A 7,120-nucleotide genomic window follows, 5' to 3' on the forward strand; every position below is an offset into this window, starting at 1 on the left:
AATTCCAAGCTTTGGGAAATACCTATTTCCAGTTTGCTAAAAATTATTTTCACGGTGGCAGACTAGTTTGTTCCTGCCCAACTAACATGCTAATTGCAACAGGGGTTTACAGCCATCATCACACGGTGTTGTCTGTGTGTGTGACAGGCAGTAAAATAGTGAACATAACTTCCCAGTAACAATGCTTCCAAGGTGGGAGTTGATATGTTTGTAAAAACTGCCATATCAATGTCTGATTGTAAATTATCCTACTGGCTCTTTAGGAATGTCTTGATTGTTACCATTCCCAGCCACAGGGGATTCAGGTGGCAGCCACCCCACGGACACCCTCCGTCCCCTTTCTTTATCACCTAAACATTGTGATCCTGTCTGCAGGAAGAGCTATGGCCCTTGAAGTTAGACGTGCCTGCCAAGAAAAATGTTGATTTTCTTTCTCCACCTACATTCAGTTATCTGATTAATTCAACGCAAGGAGCAAGGAATTAAGCTATTTTTTTTTTAAGCTCAATACAGAAATATTGATGTAGAAAAATACAGTGGCTGTTAGAGCTGTCTTGTGACCAAGACAGCCTTAAAATGTGTTTTAGCCTGACTTGGCATGCTAGCTTTTAGGAGCTAAGCGGAGAAGTGAACTAATCCGAGGTCTTAATGAATAATGTTCAAATCCAACTTCCATTTTCAAATGCGTCCATACGTTAGAGAATGACTCACAAGGTGTTTGTTGTGTGGCGGAAGAACAGACGAACTGGGAAGGGTATTTTTATGTGTTTGTGAATCATAGTATATGATATTTTCCTCCACTGTGCTTCTCTGCCCTAACAGTTTTCTGCAATGAAATCCATTCAGCTGTACTGGAAATGTAGGCACTTTATAGAAAATCTTTAATAGTGCTAGCACAAATGGATGGCTCTTATTTCCTCCCTGCAAAGTGGCGATTTGCAAAACCACTGCCAACAAATATTTACCCCCCTCCCCCAAGCCATTAAATAAAGCCTAATGGAAATGCCTCCCGGCACACGCCACCAAGACAGACGTGCCTCGCAGGCAGCACCCCACCGGCGTGGGCACCCCAAGGGGCATGCAGCACCCACACACCTGCAGCCTGGCTGCAAGCTCAGGAAGGCAAGAACCACTCATCTGCATAGCCAGATGCATACGTGAACACAGACACGAAAGGCGTTGGATGATGCATGGGTGCACATCCCTGCAGTTTCCCACTGCAGGGATCAATATGGAAACTCACACTCACCAACACACATCAACACGGACATGTGAACGCATGGCTACACCAGTACCAGCATCCATACAAATGCATGCAGATAGACAGGAAAATGCATAGATCATTTCCAACACTTTCCATCCTGGCTACAGTGCCTGTTTATTTTCTGGTACACTCGTCTTGCTGGAATTTTTAACATTTAATTAGTTGAGCCAGCTGCTTTCGCTTTACAAAGGGCTGCTTAGTTTTGTCTTGTTCTAAATGTGTTTCTTTTGTTAGCAGGATCAATACACGCTCTGGCCGAGCTGCAGAGCCCAGTCCTCCAGAACCCACCACTGTTTATCTGCTGCATTGTGCTCCAGACCAGGGGTCAGGTATAGGCTGCTAGCTGCAGGCTTTGCACGGGCAGTGTCAGCCAAGCCAGCCTGGACTCCAGCCTGGGCTTGGAGAACAAAGCACGGAGCTGCGATACGTTTCCTCTTCATCCTTCTCCACTGAATCGGAGCTGAGAGCGACCTTACACTCTGCAGATTATTGTCCCTTGGAAACAGGACGAAAACCAAAGGATTCACTAAGTAGAAGAAAGATTTCTGCCCAGTCGTGGTGGGGCGTGGATCCTGCTCCCCTGGCAAGGGGATTCTCACCAGCTGGAGCATAATCACTGCCCGTGTGGATGAAAGATGCTGAATTTTTATCAACAGAGCTCAAAGTCCCCCCTAGGAACAGACCACGGGAGAGCTCTCTGGTTACAAGTCCCCACCAGGCAGCTACAAAGGCTCTGTGAGCAGACACATCAGCTGGAGCCGCGCTGGCTCGGCACCGTCAGCCTCTCCAGGCCAAGCAAGGCAGCTGGGCGAAGGCACATCCATCCCTCCCCGAGGTCCAGCGGGGATGCTGGGCCCTGCAGGAGCTGGGCATTTGGGTCTGTAAGTAAGGACAGGCACAGGTCAGCTGCTGAGCATCCCCAGAGAGGCTGCTTCCCCCATGAGCACATGCTCAGCAGAGGGCTGGGGCACAGCTACAGCGTGGCCCCAGAGAGGGAACCCCGTGCGGCTGCAGAGCCTTGGCTTTGCAAAGCTAGTTATATCGGGACCCTCATCCGAGATCAAATCACCAGCAGTGGAGCTGCACGCTGACTACCAATGTTCCATCAAGTGGCGTGCGCTCCGAGCACGGCGCCTGCTTTATGCAGAGCACAGCGGCTCCAGGCACTGCCCTGTCCCTTTCGCGATGCAGCACACATCTCGTCCAGCAGCCGAGCTGCTGATCTCCCTGGGCACTTCGGCAGCCTATGCAAAACCCTCTGGGGAAATACAGCGCATCTGGGGCATGTCAGGAAAGGAACAAGAGTTCCCTTTTGTAGGGCTACAAGGTATTGCTGGCACTCATTACACTTCTGTTAGCGGAGAGGCCAAAACTGCAGAGCCTAGAGAGGAGGTGTCACGCCAGCACAGGGAAGGGCTTGTTCAGACAGCGGTGCAGATGGGAAACAGGCACGACCAGCCCCACAAGCCCTGTACGAGCAAAAGGATGCTGTGAAAAGCCCATCAGCTTTTCACACATGCACAGGCATATCTGACATCCACTGCTGCCGCAGGCTGAGCCCAGCAAGGCAGCGATGGTCCCTAACAGGCCAGCGAGGAGCTGGTGCCGCGCTCGGCTCTGCCGCAGGCTCCTGACAGAGCAGCGGGCAAGGGGAAGCTGCAGATTCACAAGCAGCACAAACCAAAGAGCTCCCCTGCTCCCCGCACAGGCTGCAGTGCCCCGAGGTCTGCTCTGACTTGTCTCAACCCTGGAAGGAGGTCACGGCCTGTCCTTAAATCTTTTGCTGAATTACCAGGCAGGCATGCAGCCTTTAACTATTTTCTAGCCACTGAAGACAGTCACAAGCTACATTTATTTTTTTCCAGATGATCATGCATGCTATGGGTGTAAGATAAACAGTGTGAAATCCAGGAAAGATACTCTGATGACAGGCTGTTTGAAGTACGACATCGCACCCTTTCCCAGAGCAGCATCCTCCCTCTCCAGAGTGGCTCTGCAGCATTAACTCGGCTTCAAGGCTGACTTTCACATCACCTTTCCTTGATTTTGGGTAAGGTCAGTCTTTCCTTTTGGTCTTTCAAGTCTGGGTTTTGCCTCGCTTGCTTTGTCTACGCTGCATGCCCACATTCTCTTTCTAGTCCTAGCCTCTGTAGCTCTTGGAATTGCTTTGGGTTAATCACTTCAGTAGGTTCCTTTCTGTCCCAGGTCCCTCTCCCCACTCTTTCCATCAGATTTGGGAAGCTCCCTGCTGAAGGAGCGAGGACAAACAGTTACAGCACCACCGTGCTCCCCATCCCCTGGCAGCTCTACCCCGTGCTGCTGCTAATTCAGCGCTGGCAGAGATTAGGAGAGAAGTGCCGGCCCCATTAAGGTGGCTGAAAAAGAGTCCATTGATTTCAGGGGAGCTGGGATTTCAGCCTGATTATCTCTATCGCTCATGAAAATACTTCTAAGGAGTTTGCCTTTGGAAAAGGGCAGATTGCCTCAAATGTCAGGTGTTAGCAAAGCATTTCTGCATCCCTAGACAGACTCCCTTCCCCAGCTTCAAATGGCACAAAAGGACCCCTGTGCTATTCTATTCAGACCAGATGAGAGCTCATCCCTTTAAAGGCGAGAGAAGTTTGCCTGAAAATACACACACGAACTTCTTTTTTCAATAGTTCTAATAATGTTTTTTCTCCCAGGAAATAAATTTTTAATTGTTCTTATTCTTCCATATCACCTTTGAAAAGGACTTGCTTTTTCATTGAAAGTCCAAGATAGAACACTTAAAAGTTTTCAATTTTCAGGCCCATACGAGCCTATCACTTCTGACATAAACAAACAAAGCCTGAACATGTTTAATGAAACAGTTTGGGCTTTAAAAATGAATGCTTTTGTTTTGCTCAAAAAGCCATTTGTATCTCCAATCCCAAAGACATTTTCCCCAAACCCATTTAATCCAGCTCTAAAAATCTTTTCTTCGAGAGAGGTGTAATAGACACTTGCTCACCAGGTTGGATTTGCCTTCCTCCTCATTAGAGCTACCAGAAGCGAGCCCTGTGCTCGGGAGGGAAATGAATCCGCTACCAGCTGCTCAAGATAGCGGAGGGAGCGTGGCGCTTATCGCAGGTTAGTCCTCTGATAAAAGAACAAAAGTAGAGCTCAGCAAACGATATCTAGCAAACAATAATGTGCACTTTTTCCCTCTATTTCCCTTTTCCAGTTGTCAATAAGCAAAACTTTATCATCTTCCCCAGCACACTTGTCCCAGTAATTGCATAGCTGACCCCAGACGGGGATTTCGGCCCTGGACACCGTGGCTCTCCCAGGCACCCCTCCAGCACCAGGCTTTGGTTGAAAACCCTTCTCTTTATGAGCTTCAAATTCATTTCTAGCAGGCACTAACACAAAAACTGCTGTCCATGCAGTTGTTCCTGCCAGCAAACTCATTAGCAGAGATATTCATTGAGAATGAGCATAAAGGAGAAATGAACTCAGCCGCTCAGGCTCTGCCGGCTGCTGCTCCCCGAGCAGAGGGGCAGCCGTGCGGACACGCACACCCCTGCTTGCACAACACCCCGCTCACACCTGCCTGAGCTCCTCGCACCCTTTGTGATATCTCGCTCTCAGCCTGGGCTGCTTCAGGGAATGCCAAAGCTCTGCCACAAAACTGCTGATTTTGCAGAGCTCCAGCTCAAGCTAGGGAGCTTCTGGCCGCAAGGCTTCAATAACAACATTCACTTGGAGGTTGGCACCCAGCACAAAGTCACGTCTGCACCTAAACCACCCCCAGGCTGCTGGGCTTGGGCTCTGGTAGGAGATGTCCACATCTCCGGCCTGATACAGAAATGCAAAACGAGGGAACGCTCACTGCTCACGGTGCCCAGCTTGCAGTGGGGTATCCAGTTTGGGGAGATGCTGATACCAGGTCTCCTGCAGAGGAGCAGAGCACATTTCTGTACCTGCAAAGCTTCAACCTTTTTGAAACAGCCAGACTTCGTTGCCAGGCAGCTTGGTAGCTCTGGGCATGTGTGAGCCCCCTGCAAGGAGGAGCACTCACCCCCTGCTTCCCCAGCCCCGCACCCTTCCCTACCTGGCAGCTCCGCAGGCTCCTGGGGAGCGCCCAGCACCTCACCAGCCCCTACAGCTGGGACAAACCCACTGGAGAAAAGGAGGAGGAAGCACCAAGAGCTTCTTTATCACGGGGACCACCCCTCGTTAAACACCCCCTGTACAGCCTCAGCTGCTCCCAGTGCCCTGGCTGGCGCAGGCGGCTCCCCAATGGGCGCAGCTGGGCACGCACCCTTGCTCTGCCCGTGCTGGGTGAGGGGCTCCGTGTGGGGCTCCGTGCAGGGCTGCGGGGCTCCATGCGGGGCTGTGGGGCTCCAGTCCTCCCCCAACCCAGCTCTGCGGGCTCTGCCTGCCTGCTGCTGCAGCCTGAGGGTGGTCCCTTCGCTGCCGCAGGGCTACCCCCGAGGGGAATTCCTCCAGTGCTGAGCTCCGGCACCAGCACTGGGAGCGTGGTTTACAGTTCTTCACTGAAAGAAAAACAAAAGAGCGTTAAAATTGAGTGGAAACAAAGACAAGAGGGTTTGGAGGGTCTGACTTATGAGGAGACATAAAGGAACATAACGTATAGGCCTGTAAAAGAGTAAAGGGGCAGAGGGGAGATGTGAAGGATATGAGAAAGCTATACAAATAATAGTAATAATAAAAATAATGTTATTTATAAATTGCTCACTCAAGAGCATGGAGGGACCCAAGCAGACAATTAAAACACAATAATAATAAACAATAATAATTAAAATCTCATAAAACACATCGTAGGAAAAGGAAGCAAAATATTCTAAAGCTCATGAAATCCTGCAGAGGACATAAAATAAAGGCAAGGGGGAAAACTTGTCTGAGGTTGACCGAGAATATATCACAACCAGTAATGGGTTTCTGCCAAGGGAAAGGGGATGGGGAGAAGAGAGGCTGAGACTAGACAGAAAGGCAAAGACCACTGTGGTTAGGGCCATGGGCGGTGGCAGGACAGCACACAGCTCGTTATGCTCAGCAGCCCCAAGTGCTGGGTGCAGAAGGGTGCTGGGGGTGCTGGCACAGCCCTGAGCACCACCGTGGGCAGGCACGGGCACTGCCCTCCCCATCGGGAGCCTGCGAGTGTGCCAAGCCACATCACAAGCTGATTTTCAGGGAACTGTTCGTGGCTATTGCGAATCATTTGCTTTCGGATAGTGTCTAATCTGCTAGTTTTTCACCAAATATTGGATCACATTCCAGGAAACAGTGGGCATCAAATCTGAACCCAGCAGGATGCCTTTAAATGATGTTGTACTGGTGCGTTCTGTCATGTCGTCCCAAACTTCAGCGCGGTGCAGGCTGGCAGGGGGATAACACGTCCTGATTAGGAACTGAAAGACAAGTGCAAGCTCTCACTCTCTTTCTCCGTGCACTTGTATGTGTACGCGTGCTCAGATCCTCACTGTATATTCTGTGGAGACAGGAGTTGGAGATCAGGGTAGTCTAAAATGCAGCATGACTGCAGCACATACAAGCAGGAGCGCACCAGAATGCCTCTGACAAGTTACACCAATTATATACCAGTTATTTGTCACATCTGTTAACTCATCAGTTTGCATTTCAGGCATGAGACTACGTCTAAAGATAAGACAGCAACAAGAAAGTGGGGCAGACTGACGGTGCAGAAGGGTGATGTTTATGAGGCCTTGCCCAGCACCAGCTCTGCCCGCCCTAGGATGATGCACCATAAATATGCATGCAGCATGGCAACAGGGTATCGCTGCATTTTGACATGTATTATATGTTGGAATAACTCAGAAGGATTTCTGCTCAGTATAATAATGAGCGCAC

The 7,120-nt window shown here is 50.1% G+C and overlaps 1 long non-coding RNA gene across 1 annotated transcript; it reads right to left on the reverse strand.

Moving 5' to 3' along the window:
- Positions 1-822: 822 nt before the first annotated feature.
- Positions 823-5,423, reverse strand: LOC106039823 (uncharacterized). Its single transcript, XR_001209499.3, has 3 exons — positions 5,340-5,423; positions 4,257-4,384; positions 823-2,143 (listed from the first exon to the last, which is right to left on the reverse strand). It is a non-coding gene; the product is annotated as an uncharacterized lncRNA (long non-coding RNA).
- Positions 5,424-7,120: the final 1,697 nt, after the last annotated feature.

Source organism: Anser cygnoides, chromosome 21 (assembly GCF_040182565.1).
Source record: "Anser cygnoides isolate HZ-2024a breed goose chromosome 21, Taihu_goose_T2T_genome, whole genome shotgun sequence".
Classification (NCBI taxonomy): domain Eukaryota; kingdom Metazoa; phylum Chordata; class Aves; order Anseriformes; family Anatidae; genus Anser; species Anser cygnoides.